General features: G+C 41.5%; 1 pseudogene; it reads left to right on the top strand.

The window, feature by feature from the left end:
* Window positions 1–9,115: 9,115 nt before the first annotated feature.
* LOC122092261 lies at window positions 9,116–15,426 on the top strand (annotated as a pseudogene).
* The last annotated feature ends 1,253 nt before the right edge of the window (window positions 15,427–16,679 follow it).

The raw sequence follows: 16,679 nt of genomic DNA, 5'->3' as shown, positions 1-16,679 counted from the left end.
GAACATCTTAGGGTAGTTCATACCAGACAGAGGTAACGTCAAACTCCTCATAGTCATTGTCGACTATTTCACAAAGTGGATCAAAGCTCGTCCGTTGTCTCGGATAATGGAGGAGAATATGGAGAAGTTCATCAAGGATGATGTAATTTACCAGTTCGAGGTGCCCAAGATCCTACTAACAGATAATGGAAAACAATTTGATAACCCTACTTTCAGAAGGTTCTATAACAAGTACCACATTGAATTTTGCAATATCGTCGGGCATACCTCTAATCAAATGGCCAAGTGGAGGCATCTAATCGGGCTATCCTAGATGGGCTAAAGAAACGACTTGAATAGGAAAGGAAAAAGTGAGCTACCGAACTATTGAGTGTATTATTAAACCACCATTCGGACTCATACTAGAGAAACACCTTTCAAACTGGCATATGGAACAGAAGCATTCACTTCAGAGGAAATCCTGGCAAAGTCACATAGATCCAGGAGTTTCAATGAAGATAAAAATAAAGAAGTGTTGCAAGCTAACCTAGAGTTCTGGGATGAGACACAAAAGAAGGCTATAATGAAGAACGAGACACACAATCGGAGGACCTAAAGGTTCTACAACTCAAGGGTAAAGAAAAGAGTCTTCCAACTAGGCGGCCTAGTCCTCCTGAGAACTAAGAAATCCAACCCACGAAACACTAGCAAACTAGGTGCCAACTGGGAAGGGTTGTACATAGTCTCCAAGATAGTACATCCAAGGACGTATCAAGGGGGAGAAGTCATACCAAGAGCATGGAACTTGGGGAACCTTAAAATTATTACTGGTAATCCACTGTCGGTTGGCCGATCGGGTCAAACTATTTGGACTATTTTAATTGCATTTCAGTTTAGATTGATTTTCGGTTGGTTAATTTGAGTTTTAAAACAATCAGTTTCTTTAAATAGAAGTTAAAGCTTCACAATCTCATTTTTGGTATCATTCACAAAATCCTTACGTTCTAAGGCGAAAAACACAATCTACTTCGATCAGAAATCTCAAAGACTAACCCTGAGTTGAGACCTTACATTCTAAGGCAAAAAGGCTTACCTACTTCGGTCGGCAATCTCAAAACCAACCTGAGTTTGCAATTATGACCTTACATCCTAAGTCGAAAAGCTTGACCTACTTCGGTCAAAAATCTTAACGGCCAACCTTGAGTTGGCAACTAAGACCTTACATTCTCAGGCGAAAAGCCCGACCTACTTTGGTTGGCAATTGCAAAGACCAACCTTGAGTTGGCAACTAAGACCTTACGTTCTAAAGCGAAAAGCCCGACCTACTTTAGTCGACAATCTCAAAGCCCAACCCTAAGTTGGCATATAAGACCTTACGTTCTAAGGTGAAAAGCCCGACCTACTTCAGTCAACAATCTCAAAGACCAACCCTGAGTTGGCAACTAAGACTACGTTCTAAAGCAAGAGGCCCGACCTACTTCGGTTGGCTCTTAAATACCAACATGGTTAGAAGTTAAAAAGAACCATCTCCTTAAAGCTAAGGTTTGGAGGTCAACAAGCAATAAAGAGAAGCTATAGTCAAAAGCTTTTCATTATTCAAGGCCAAAAAGCCAATTTACATTGAAACCAATTAATATGAAAAGTACCGATCAAAGAAGTTGTTTCATTACAAGGGTTAAGTTAAAAAATAATAATAATAATAAAAAAAAAAAAGAAGAAGAAAGAAAGAAAAAAAAAAAGGAGATGTAGTAAAAATGACTCAAGCGCCGACTGACTCTGCCTCATCTTCTTCTTCTTCAATTGGTTGGCGTCAAGAACCAGGTCGCTTCCAAGCAACGCTCCTCTTTTTCTTTCTTCTCCGTAGTAAATGCATTGGCGAGCGAGAAGGGGCGGAAATCGAAGGGTGGCTGCTCTTTCAAGACAAACTCTCAACACTCACATGGACTATAGATGTATGCGTCTAAGTGGAAAGAAGAAATATAGAGTTCAAAGTCTTTTTGATGCCTTGTAATTCTCGATCCCTTGGTCTCGCATGACCATCAATTGCTCTTGAGACAATTTAAGTTCAGACTCCAGCTAAGCCACTTGTCGTTCGATTGGCCACTTGTTTGCGCTATAGAGAGAGGTCCCCTTCTTCGATGCAAGTCAGAGCGGAATCCAAGTCTGCCTTAGCGCTTGAGATATTCCTAAGAAAAGTCTTCTCTCAATTCTCCTAGCGAGACTTATCCACGTTATGGGCTACAATAGCCATGATTACCTGAGCCTTGAGCAGAGACGCTCGCCCTTGAGCATCCAAAGTTGAGCCTTAGCTGCCACGCACTCATAATCAACCATCCCTAGCTGCTCGGACAAAGAATTAATCTCCTTGTCCTTGCCTTCAATTTCTTGGTCCTTGGCGGCAATAGAAGTTCGAAGCCCCTCAACCATGGTCTCCACACTTTTCGCCCAACCATAACATTTGGAGGGGTATGATGAGGCCTACACACAACTAAAATAAGAGAGAAACAAAATAAATAGCCATATGACCATGATACCCTTAGAATGTGAGCTACTAAGTTGAGCAAGTGTGGCTCTCCCATTTTGACCAAGCTTACTGATGATCATCCCTTCTAGGACCCCCTCAGCATGGGGATATCGACAAGTACAAGTCCAATGGTCAGCTATGAAGTTCTCTAAAACTCATATAGTCCTCATATGGCATGATTCTCATTCGGCTTGCATCATCAAGGCCTACTAGGTCCCTGCAGGCTGTAGCCTCAGCGAGCCAATCAAACTCCTTGGTAGGTTCTTCCTACTCTCGAGGGTGCTTGCCCTCGGCATGTGCAGAATCTTATTGGAGGAAATCCTGCTCTTCCTGCTAGGATGGTTCCCGATCCCCCACTCGCTCCTTCGAGAAAAGCACTACCATGGGGGGAGGTGAATAAGAGCCGTGCGACAGATCAACCTTAGCAAGAGGGGGTTGCCTTGTTGGTCCTTTCCTTAGTAGGCCAAGGAACCAACTCGAACGTACGCCTAGAGCCGCTGAAGGAGGAGTCTTCCCCTTAGCCCTCCTCTTTCGATGCCTCTCCTGTGGGTGTTCAGCCTCCTTAACTTCTTGCAACCTTTGTACCTCATCCCTACTCATTTTTCAGGCTTTGTGGGTGGCAAAATCCACCTGCAATGACTGGCAGGAGCAGCATCCCTACTAATCTTCGTCTTGGTGCCTTCTCCAAAAGTGTAAATATGTGAAGTTGTGGAGAGATAGTGGGTTCAGGAGCGATGATACGTAAGAGATGGACAAGGTCCCTATTAAATGGAGTGGCTCCCTCCTACAAAATGTTTCCATTGAATCAATGTAGTGTCGCCGTGAATCAACAAGATTTGCATTGAGATCGTAGTGCTTGTGTGCTTGTATGCGGCGACCAACCCTTGATCCTCGCCCTTAGAACGAAAGAACTCAACTATGGATTGAGACTACACTAAGGAAGCGGAAGCAAAGGCCGGGATTGTAGGCTTTAGTTGAAGATATTACAGTTTTTAAGCTGGCTTTTTTAGCAGCACTACAAAAAACAAAAGGGCAAGATTAGCAAGAAGTGAGAAATCAACAATCTTAAAAAAAAAAAATGGAGAAAGGAAACTCTTGGTCAAACTATTCACCTACACTCAGACCATGTCGAGAGAGAAAGGTCTCATCAACCAGCTCCGTAGTGTTAATGGTGTGACCTGTCTCCTGTAGCATAACAAGAGAGTGTGAGACCAACGTTCACCATTGTTATGTGAGGCTCGTACCAGACATTACCAGTAGGTAAACATTGAAAACCTGACATAAAAAGAACTTGTTCTTCCATCCCTTGATGGAAGAAGGGTTGCCCTCTACTAGTCCGACCTTTACACGTTGGCTCAAGGCATTCCAGCCACAGTGATGACCCAACATGTTTAGATGAAAATAGGCTAGGAAAAGAACGAAGGAAGTCACTTGGTAAAGATTGGATATTAGGGTATAAATCCCCAGCACGTTTTTCTACCCACTGGGGATGAGTTGTGGAGGGAAAATGATGAAGTAAGCGAAGATCTCGCTCAGCAAATGGTAGACATGAAATCTGAATCCACCCTTGAAGAACTCTTCATATAGGCATACCGTTGATTGGGCTATAAACCTTCTCGTTCACAGAAGGAGCTCATAGGGTGACCGAATTAGGGATGTAGTCGGTCTTCCTTATCCTGACAAGGTCCCCTTCAGTTATATGGCTATGGAAATTTCCCACCTCGTGGCCAGCCCTGAGGGATTGGTAAATGTAGGACCAATCCCTCAAAAGGCACCAAGAACTTATAAACTTGGCCCTGCCAATGTAGATGTATCTATGACAGGGATGGTAGTAGCGATGGACTCTGTTACATCCCTAAGGAGGTTTTTAGCTGGAGAAGTAGGGAAAGCAAAGAAAGTAGCCCTATTGGCAATTGTGATCCCCCAATATTTGCAGCCAAGTCTCTACTAGAGGAAGCCATTAATGGCAGAGGAAGAAGTAGCAACGCTATAAAAAGCAAAGTAGAAACCAAAAAAAGGGAAACTGTGATAAGCAAAGGAAAGGGCTTACTGGTAATCGAGTGAAGTCCAACAGGAGGAAACAGGGTGCGCATACCGAAAATGGTCACGAACGAAGAAGAAACTAGCTGAGGAATGTTGGTGGCAAAGCCCTGAGAACACTTACAGAGAACAAGAGAGCTCGCAAGAACACTAGAAACAGTGGAGAAGAAGAAGAAGAATAAGGAGAGATACTTAAAAGGACATATAAACCCTCAATGGATGGGGGGGCATTAAATGCCAGCCTATGATTTGATGCCCCCTATGGAGAAGCGTGAGATTTAAAATGGGAAGGTGTGACGATTGGCTCCTCAAAACTCAATCGAAGGCACAATTCATGACATTGCATCCCCTCATTCATCAACCTGTCAATAATGCATCTTTCAATCAGTAAAAGGCTTTCTCCAGCTAAGCACTTGGCCCGAAAAATCCATAGAGCATTAATGGGAAAAAAAGCTAAGAGTTCCAAACCTATAAAGGATGATGTGTGTATGGAAGTTGATCTCTCCTTGCAATAGCGTCTGATCGGCATCCTAGGCTAGAAGATTGCCACCGCTATACAATTGACCATATCCATTGGCTCGACAACCACCATTGGTCATTTAGACAACTATGTTGGTTAGGATTACTTTTATAGCTTGGACGCTCAACTGCGTTTGTCTAGGAGCTAGTTCAGTGGTGGTCTACTACTCCCATCGATCATACACAAATCGGTAGGAGTGGGGGGACATTCTATTATGGAAAAAAATGCTCCAATACTAGCACAACACGTGGAACTACCTAGTTTGAGCGGGTCTAGGATGAGCCAATCTCGGGACAAAAGAAACCAATTAGGCTAGATTCAGCTATCTGACAACCAAGTTCCACCTACACCCGTGGATTAGTAGCTGAGTGATCGATCTACATCCCCGCATTATGCCATTGTTATAGGTCGTGTATAGGACGACTGTCCTATGTCCACATCTGCAGGCTAGCTTCAAAGGCAACCGACCTATGTTTGCATATGTGTGTCGATAATCGAGTGGCCAAGGCACATCTGACCTGCTGAGGTTAGCAACTGAGGATTGCAACTAAGCTACCGTACTACCTCTACATCTATAGGTTGGCACATGGTAGATCGATCAACCATCGGGCACTTGGAAGAAATGGGTCGGTAGGCAAATGCCAATGCACTCAATGCATCTATGGAGAACCTGTGGTCGCTAGGAAGCCCATTCCTAGTCAAATATGTAGGTTCCAAGCAAAGAGCAAATTTACTCTAATCAAGAAAGATCGCCTACAAAGACTCTAATCGTCTCTATAAGGAAGGGGAATCCTCCTTCATCCGGGAGATTTAAAAGGTTCCTATACCAGAAACAACTGCCACTTAAGCACTTTCCAAGCAAATCACTTACCATGCTCAGACTCATACTTCAGCTAGGAGACCTAACAATTTAAGACTCTCCATGAGCACCACATTACAACTATAAATACCCAAGTAAGCCTCCCTTTAAAGGCATGGAAACTTTCCATTCTACTTGGAATTATTGTCTGCAGAGATACCTGATTTAGGCATAAGAGATACCCCATTGGAACAACCTGACGCTCTCTTGTGCTTATTCTGCTGTGCAGGACGCAACGAAATCCTAGGACGATTTCTTGCCGTAACACCAATCAACCCTAGATAATATTTTAAAGATTAAGAATGGGCACAGTACCAACTAGACCTTTTCTTTTATCAAGAGTGATGAGACGGATATTAGGACCTTGAATTTATACTTTATTAGTATTTCTGATTGATTCAAGTACTACAATCGAAAATGGTGATGACTCCTTTAAGTTCACTTCCTACATAGTATTTTGTATAGAAGTCAACAGAACCATTGGTCTGTCACGAATTGTGATTCCAGGTAGAATTTTTAGGATTAAGAAGGGGCATAGCCGCACAATACCAACTAAAGCTTTTCTTTCTTCAAAAGTGATAGGACTGACATTAAGTCTTGAATTTAAACTTTATTAGTATTTCTAATTTATTTAGGTACTTGTATTTCTTTTGTTAAAAAAAAGTACTAGTGTACGTCTTTTATCGATTCAAGTACTTAAATCTAAATGTTACCCGACTGGTTTACCAAAAATGAATCTGGATTAATAACTGGAAGCTCAATCAATATTGGGTATTCAATATCGTTGGTGAAATGATGTGGGTGATCGACTTAGTGATGAAAGTTAAAATGGGAAACAGGATCAAAACAAAATAAGGAATTGAATATTAGATTGGACCATATTAAACATATGGTAGGGTTCAATTCTAGTATGATTACGGATAGAGCTTTGTGGATGATTAGGACCCGTGTTGCCAATCCATATAGGGTTCGGTTTTGGTTTTGTTTTGAAATTTTTTTTTTCTTGTTTTGGTTTGGTTTTGATTTGTGCATGCTCTATTTTGCATCAAACCAAATCCAAAATCAAAATCAAAAAATCAAAACTAAATTGATCAACACCTTTAATTTATTAGTAGAAAATCCTTGGTGAAGTTGACCTTGGCAGTAGACTTGTGATAAAAGAAGATCAGAACTACTACAAAAATCCTTGTGTGCTTACTTTCCTTGCATTATTTTCACTTGCCACACACATAACACTTAACTTAATTACGTCTTACATTATTTTTCCCTTAGTTTCTATTTTACAATTTTTTTCATAGCAAAAATGTAGAGATTTGATTCATAGTTGGAAAATCAGGTTTTCCAACTTGAATTGTCCTCTTCAAAACTTGGTGATTCAAACAAGTCATATTCTATTTGAAAATGTCTAAATGACACTTCAATAGGTGTATATAGAACTCGATACCCTAAATGGCACTTCAATAGGTGTATATAGAACTCAATACCTTTATTTAATTGCCCATTCTTTTATTCTCAAAAGTTCTTTAGGAAAGAAACATAGCCATTAATATACACAATTGAATGAGAGATCTGCTGTGAAACGGAGGAAATAAACTTGATAACAACAAGAAAAACATTATAAACGAGGACCTAAATAAATCACATCAATCGCTTCAAACATAAGGAAGATGAGATAAGAGAAACAGCTAGGAGCTTATAAATCTGAACAGCTGAACTTACCCATGCAAAGAGACTTGGGAATGCGAGAGAATCTTCTGTTGGAAGTTCACTGCAGGCTCCCTTGCATTTGAACATGCAGATCCAGCCCTATTCAAAAATCATCAATTGCTAGAACCAGCCTAGTCCTAGTTGTAAGCCTAGTGGAAATTCTTGAGAGAGAGATAGAGAGGTAGGTTGTGATGTGATGGTGAGCGAGCTGCTTACAAGGGCGAAGGCACTGTCATCAAAAGATCATTCAAAGAGATTAATTTCAATTTTTAGTAAATGGGCATGTACAAGATCCAACACCAGAACAAGGCCAGGTATATGTAGAGGGTTGGACGGATCTGACAAAGATGATGGAGAAGTTTTAGAGGCTTAGGGCCCCATGCTTCTCAAAGGTGGGCTAGGATCTATTATATCCATCAAGATGGATTGGTGGCATAGAGAAAGTGTTTAGGCTAATGGGCTGCACTGAGGAGAAAAAAATCTTATGTGCGGACTACCAACTACAAAACGAAATCGATGATTAGTGGAGTGCTATTGAGCCCATTCTGAGGGCGAGTAACCCAAACATACTTGGGAGGACTTCAAAAGGGCCTTCTTTACTATTTTTTGGAAAGCTTCTGAGATAGGAGAGAGAGTGAGTTCTCCCAGTTGGTGCAAGGATCCTGGTCCATGCTCGAGTATCAACAACACTTTGAGGAGCTATTCCATTTTGCTCTTGAGCATCTCAGAGGTGATATTGGGGCTAAGAAGTTTGAGAAAGGGTTGAGGCTAGGTACTGGGTCAACCCTATTTGGGTTGAAACTATAGACATATACCGAGGTGGTCCAAGTGGCCAAATCTATTGAAGACTGGCATAAAGATAACTTCTCAGCCCAGAAGGGAACTGGAAAGAGACCTATGGGGGCTAATGACTCCAGGGGAGGTAGCAAACCCTTCAGAGTGCCTTATATCAACCCAACTCTAGTGCAGTTCAGAAAACCTGAGGCTAGCTGGACTTCTCAATCATCCTGCTCTAGTAGCGTGTCTCAAGCTGTGGGGTCGAGCCTAAGGTGTTTCCATTGTGATAAGCCAGGTCACCTAGCCAGGACATGCCCCAATCGGAGGCTAGGTGATGCACCCTACACCTTGCCACCTAGGCCCTAACAGACCTATGTAGCCTCCAGACCAACACAGCCCCCACAGGGCCAGAGACTAAAGGGAAGGGTGTTTGCCATAACCGCTGAAGATGCAGAGGCTACACCTGGTGTAGTGACAGGTACATTATTGATATCATTATTTCCTACACGTGTTATTTGACTCAGAAACCTCACATTCATTTGTGTCACCGACATTTGCAATGAAGATGGGGGTTCCACCCAAAGGATTAACTCAGTGTTTGGCAGTGAATACCCCTATAGGAAGTGTAGTAGGTCTAAACTATGTATATTAGCCTTGTCCAGTGACCATAGGTGGACATGAGTTGAATGCTCACTTGATCGAGTTGGACATGACCGACTTCGACATGATTCTAGGGATGGACTGGTTGTCCGTATACAGAGTCAGTGTGCTATATGCAAAAAAGATGATTATTTTCAGACCTCGTGATGAGGGTGGGTTTGTCTTTCAAGAGGATAAACCCAATAAGGTTATCATATCAACCCTTCAGATGATGAAGCTACTGGATAAGGGATGTCAAGGCTACCTAGCATCTGTGACGGATACTAAGATAGAGGTTAGATCATTGATTAAGCTAGATGTGGTGAGGGAATTTCCTGATGTATTTCTGGATGACCTGGTAAGTTTTCCCCCAGATCGAGAGACAGAGTTTACTATAGATCTACTCCCCGGCTAGACACCAATGTCAAAGCCCCTTACCGCATGGCCCCTGTAGAATTAAAGGAATTGCAAGTGTAACTTCAGGATCTTCTGAAGAAGGGATTCATTAGACTTAGTGTGTCTCCATGGAGAGCATCGACACTGTTGTAAAAAAAAAGGACAAAAGTATGAGGCTGTGCATTGATTATCGAGAGCTTAACAAGCTAACCATCAAGAACCGGTATCCCTTGCTAAGGATAGATGATTTGTTTGACCAATTGCAGGGTGCCAAGGTATTTTCCAAGATAGACCTTAGATTAGGCTATCACTAGCTTAGGATCAAGGATAGTGATGTCAGAAAGATAGCCTTCAGATCAAGGTATAGACATTACGAGTTCTTGGTGATGTCATTTGGGTTGACCAATGCACCGGCTACATTTATGGATTTGATGAACCCGGTATTTCAGGATGTCTTAGACAAGTTTGTGATCGTATTCATTGATGACATCTTGGTATACTCCAAGAGTGCAGAGGAACATGTTGTTCACCTGAGATTAGTACTGCAATGCCTGAGAGAAGCAACTCTATACCAAATTTAGCAAGTCTGAGTTTTGGCTATCACAGGTGGCATTCCTAGACCACATTGTTTTAGACAAGGGTGTAGAGGTTGACCCAGGCAAAGTGAAGTCAGTTCTAGAATGGGAGACTCCCAAAAGTGTGGTGGACATATATAGTTTTCTGAGATTGACCGGATACTACAGGAGGTTTATTAAGAACTTCTCTAGCATTGCCGCCCCAATGACCCGACTCACACGAAAGGGTGTGAAATTTGAGTGGTCCGATGCTTATGAAAAGAGCTTCAAGGAGCTAAGGCAAAGGTTGGTATCAACTCCAGTTTTAACTATTTTGACCGATACAGGTGGTATGGTTGTGTATAGTGATGCCTCCAAGCTAGGATTGGGTTGTGTATTGATGCAGAATGGAAAAGTCATTGCTTATGCATCTAGTCAGTTGAAGGATTATGAGAAGAACTATCCTACCTATGATTTGGAGTTGGCAGCAGCGATTTTTGCACTAAAAATCTGGAGACATTATTTGTATGGTGAAAAGAGTGAGATCTATAGTGACCATAAGAACTTCAAGTACTTCTTCACCCAAAAGGAGCTCAACATGAGACAGAGGCATTGGTTAGAGTTAATGAAGGACTATGATTGTACTATCCACTATCACCCAGGAAAGGCCAATGTAGTAGCTAATGCACTTAGTTAGAAATCTCAGTTATTGACTCTTGCATCACTGACCACCAATAAGCATCTCATAGAGGAGGCTAGGAAACTAGAATTGGAACTGTTAGTGAAAGGTGTCACCTTGTCACTATCAACACTAGTGGTACAACCTAGTCTCGTGGATAGGATCATTGTAGCTCAGGGTACTGATGCAGAGTTGTAGAAGCTGATAACAGACTGCCAGGAAGAAACCCAAAAAAACCTGGATTTCTCTGTGACTGATAGAGGGATTATCAAGTTCAAATGGAGGTTATGCGTGCCTAGTGATGGTGATTTGAGAGATATAGTTTTGAGTGAGGCACACAACTCTCCATACTCCATTCACCTCAGCAGCACCAAACTATATAAGAACCTCAAGGGCTCCTACTGATGGAAGGGAATGAAGAATTATGTGGCCACACATGTGTCTAGATGTCTCACATGCCAGCAAATCAAGGCCGAAAGACAAAGGCCCCATGGGTTATTATAGTCACTACCTATTCCGGAGTGGAAATAGGAGAATATTCCCATGGATTTCGTCACAGGCCTACCCAACACTCATAAGGGTATAGATGCCATTTGGGTATTTATGGACCGTTTGACCAAGGCAGCTCACTTCATCGGAATCAAGGTCACATTTTCTATGGATAAGTTGGCCAAGTTATATATTGACAACATCATCTGGTTGTATGGTGTACTGATTAGCATCATTTCTAATCGAGACCCCAGATTCACTTTCAAGTTCTGGACATGTGTGCAGAAAGCTATAGGCACACAATTGAACTTTAGCACTATATTTCACCCACATACTGATGGTCAGTCGAAGAGGGCTATCTAAACATTGGATGACATACTTCGAGTGTGTGCCTTAGATATGAGTTATAGTTGGGATGAACAATTTTTTTCCTTATTGAGTTCTCCTACAACAACAATTGGCAGGCCACGACCACCATTGGAATGTCCCCATTTGAAGCACAGTGTGGTAGGAACTCTACTCTAGTGGGAAGAGGTTGGTGAGTGGTATATTCTTGGTCCAAACTTGATGTAGGCTACTAGTGAGAAGGTGGGTGTGATCAGACAAAGAATTAAAGCAGCCCAATCCAGATAGAAGAGCTATGCAGACGTCAGGAGGAAGCATCTGGAATTTGGAGTTGGAGACAAAGTCTTCTTACAAATCTCCCCAGTTAAAGGGGTAATGTGGTTCAACAAGAAGGGAAATCTAAGTCCGAGGTTTATTGGATCGTATGATGTACTAAAGAGGATCGGAGTGGTAGCTTACAGGATAACTCTACCACCGGAGTTGGAGGGTATACATGATGTCTTCTATATATCCATGTTAAGGAAGTATAGTCCCGACCCCACTCACATCTTGACTTATATACCCCGTGAGTTGGACGAGGACCTAGCCTATGTGGAGTATCCAGAGAAGATTGTTGACCAGAAGGATCACATCCTCCGCAATCGCACTGTGTCCTTCGTTAAGGTGAAATGGATGAATCACCCAGAGTAGGAAACATCCTGGGAGCGGGAAGAGGAAATGAAGAAGCAGTACCCTAGATTGTTTGATTTACCAAGTACATTCAATTTCGAGGATGAAATTCTTGTAAGGTGTGGGGAACGTTACACCAGTGCCCTGATCCTATCTAATTGGAACTGTTGTGATAGGTCTTGGACCAGAGGTCGGAAGTACCACCGGATTTTGGCTCACAGCTGCACTTTTCCAAAGGGGGAGAGATGACCCCACATGTTCGTGTATTGCTTGCCAATCCAACTAGAGGGGATTCATGCCTTCCGATCCCAGATGATAAGTGACTCGACACCCCACACTTGAATCCCAACACGCACCAAAATTGTCGAAAGACCATAAATGCAGCCTAGGGCAACTACCCATGCAAGACCAACTGGTGGACAGCAAGCACCAGAAATATGCCATCGAAAACAGCCTGGGCCTATTTTCGTTGGTTGTTTTCACTGATCAATTGGGTTGTTGGTTAGGTTCTGATGCCCGTGGGACCCACCACCTACATCGTGGACAGCCCCAAATGATTCATCATGACATGAGCACCTGACGGACCGAAGTAGTCGAGCCCATGTGCATCGAAAGCACTGTTAGTTAAAACGCATTTTAAACGCGTTTAAAACACGTTCGCGTTTTTTTGCCGTTTAAAAAGCATTTTGCCGTATGCTTTCATACAATGTGGGAAAAAATGGGAACGGCAATATAAAACGTTTTAAACGCATTTTAAACGCACGTTTAAAACGCGTATACGTTTTGTAAGGGCAAAATAGGAATTTTGTCATATTATTTAAAAAAAAAAAAAAAAAAAACCCAAAACCGAAGAAAACGATTTACGATTTCTGATTTCTTCCCCAAATCCCTTCCATTCGTTTTCTTCCCCAAATCCCTAATTTTGATTTCTGAAATCACATCCCGTAGCCGTAGTCCGGTGAGTCCATGACTCCCGTCATCTCTCCCTTCTTCTCCATTGGTCAGACTCTGAACCCTTCTTCTCCGTTTGTCAATAGAAGAAAACTCAGAGCGAAAGAGGAAGAGCAGGTTGACGAAAGCGTCGAAAGTCGTCGGAAGTTGAGAAAGGTTAATCCCAGGTTGTCGGAAGTCATCGGAAGTCGGGCTCGGGCATCGACAGTAGCAAGCAGGTATAGTAGCATCGGGCATCTAGGCCTAGCAAGGACAAACTTGTTTCAAGATCTTTAGAAGGTCTGGCACTATTGACCAACAGTTGTGATGGTAGAGGATGCTCAACAGGTTCATCCATCGAAACTGGACAGAGTGATGATGAACTTTCTACCAATTTTGGCGAGCTTGACTTGGAAGCGTTGAGCCGGTTGGATGGACGGAGATGGTCATCAAGCTGCAGAAGTCAAGAGGGGTTAGAACTAGTAGCTTTAACAGTAGGAACTGAAGAAGGGACTCCTGAGTCCTAACCATATTAGAAGCTTGAGCCAGAAATATAGGCCAAGGTCCTTTTATGAAATAATTGGGCAGAATATTGTGGTTCGGTCTCTTATTAATGCCATTTCAAGGGGAAGGATTGCTCCTTTCTATCTTTTCCAAGGACCCCGTGGAACTGGAAAAACATCAACAGCCAGGATATTTGCTGATGCTTTGAATTGCCGGGAAGACCCTAAGCCATGTGGATTCTGCAGGGAATGCACTGATATCATCTATTTCAAGAGCAGAGATATCAAAGAAGTTAATGCTACAAATAAGAAAGAAATAGATAAAGTTCGGTCCTGGTTGAAAGATCTGTCCAAAAACCCTGCATCACGTTTCAAGGTCCTTGTGCTTGATGAATGTCATTTGTTACCTTCCAAGACATGGTCAGCGTTTATGAAGTTTCTTGAAGAACCTCCTCTGCGTGTTGTCTTCATATTCATTACTGCAGATCTAGATAGCATTCCTCGTACTGTACTATCACGGTGCCAGAAATACATCTTCAACAAAATTAAAGAGGCTGATATTGTTACCATATTAAAAAAGGTTTCAGCAGATGAAAATTTGGATGTTGAATCAGATGCACTGGAGCTGATTGCTTTGAATGCAGAGGGTTCACTTCGAGATGCTGAAACCATGTTAGACCAATTGAGTTTGCTAGGAAAAAGAATCACGACAGCTCTTGTAAATGAACTTGTAAGTGTTCTCATACTCCCTTTGAATCCCAGTATTGTTGGTTATTTTTTAATAATCAATGTTCAACATTGGCATCTCAAATTACAACATGATATATTGCCCTTTTTTTGGTTTCCTTTTTTTGAAAACTACACGTTTAATACTCGTACCGTTCGTTTCCGTCCGTTTGACGTTTCCTATTTTTTTGACCCTTTTTTTGACCGTACCGTTCATCGCTTTTTTCCGTTTAAAACACGTACCGTACGTCTCTGTTTTTTTTCCGTTCCCATTTTAACTAACAATGGTCGAAAGTCGGATTAACCTATTCAAACCGGACTACGACCGAACCAAACAGGCCCTAAGGACCAACTTACCATATAAGTGAAAATCCCAATATGCCACAAAAAAATGGGGTATCTGAGAGACGCAACAGGACCTTGTTAGACATGGTTAGGACTATGCTCACTTTTAGTCAGATGCCTTTATCCTTCTGGGGTTTTACTCTGGAAATTGCGATTTATATCCTGAAGAGGATCTCATATAAGTCTATACCTAAAACCTCATTTGAGTTGTGGTATGGGGGCAAGCATAGCCTAAATCATTTTAGGATTTAGGATTGTCCTGCGCATGTAAGTAAGCAATAGACTAATAATTTGGAACCTCACACTTCCAAATGCTTTTTTTTTTTTATGCCCTAAGAGCATGATTGGTTACTAGTTCCATGGCCCCACTGACCAAAAGATCATTATAAGTAAACATGTCACTTTTATTGAAGAAAACCTTAGCTCCAAAAGAGCTGAACCTATGGTTATAGAAGAAGAGTCTTCTGTACCTACGTCATGTGCACCTATAGTTGAACCAGTTGACATAAACCCTATATCTACCAACACTCAAGAGGCCCGTTGTAGTGGGAGGTCTATCAAGCCACCCGAACGTTTCACTCTTCTTACTAAAGAAGATAAGACTATGGAAGAATTCCACATAGTCTCCACTGAAACAGATGTTGATCTATACACTTATTTAGAGACACTCAAAGATGTTGATGCTAATAAGTGGCTGAAAGCTATGTGCTTTGAAATCAATTCATTGCACTCAAACAAAGACTAGACTCTTGTAGATCCATCACAATACATCAAGCCAATTAGATGTAAGTGGATCTTCAAGAGGAAGAGAGGTGCGGATAGGACTATTGAAAGATTCAAAGCAAGACTAGTAGCTAAAGGTTATACCCAGCAAGAGGGTATAGGTTATGAAAAAATATTTTCTCCAGTAGTGATGATGAAATCAATTAGGATTTCTTTAGCAATCGCAGCACAATTTAATTATGAAATCTGGTAGATTGATGTGTAAACTGCATTTCTTAATGGATTTCTTGATGAAGAAATCTATATGCATCAGCCAAAAGGGTTCACATCAAATGTTGATGAGAACAAAGTATGCAACTTATAGAAATCCACTTATTGTCTCAAGCATGCTTCTAGAAGTTAGAACACCTATTTTGATTAAACAGTCAAAAAGTTTGGCTTTGAGCAAAACATGGATGAACCCTGTGTCTATAAGAAAAATTCCCTCAATTTCAAAAGGATACTGAGAAGATGAAGAGAATTCCCTATGCTTCGGCAGTGGAAAGTCTCATGTATGTTATATTGTGTATGTTTGAGATTTAAAATGTAACCGCAAGGGTACGGATTAGTGTAGCTACGGGTCGAACACAGAGAGAGCAGCCACTTTATTTTTTATTTCTTTTAATAATGTGAAAGTGAACCGATTAATGGTTGTGATCTAATTCTAATTACCGTCCTAAACATATATATTTAAAATAATGTCCTAACCATTCGTCATCTAAGAATTTAAAGACGCAAGCCATGCAATTAAAATTAAATAAATAAATAACTGAAAATAAACAACCCACGTAATTAAAAAAAAAAATAATAAATAAAGAAAAAAATGTTGAAATAAAAATAAAGTAAAAGAAAGGGGATAAAGCTAGAGAGAGACTCATAAGTAGGTTTCTTTACTTAGCCCGAGGGATGCATCATAATATGAGCTTCCCTACTTGACCAGAGAGTCACTCTTACAAGAGTTACTCTACTTGGCTTTAGGGAAAGGGAGACAATTAAAATAAAAGCAATAAATTGATGGTTCTATGGCTAGGAGGGGCAAAGCCAACACATACACTAGCCATGAACCTTGGGGGAAAGGGATAGTAATAATGTAACGACTGAAATTAAAATCTTAAATTAAGAAAGAAAGGGTAGTCAGAAGAGGGAATGAGAGGGGGGAGAGAAGACTACTGAAGGAGCTTACTTACTTGAATCAATGCTTGAACTTGAAAAAAGAAAATTGCTCCACGGCTCGTG

The sequence above is a fragment of the Macadamia integrifolia genome, chromosome 10 (genome assembly GCF_013358625.1).
Source record: "Macadamia integrifolia cultivar HAES 741 chromosome 10, SCU_Mint_v3, whole genome shotgun sequence".
NCBI lineage: Eukaryota > Viridiplantae > Streptophyta > Magnoliopsida > Proteales > Proteaceae > Macadamia > Macadamia integrifolia.
This window is presented reverse-complemented; position numbering and strand designations above follow the sequence as displayed.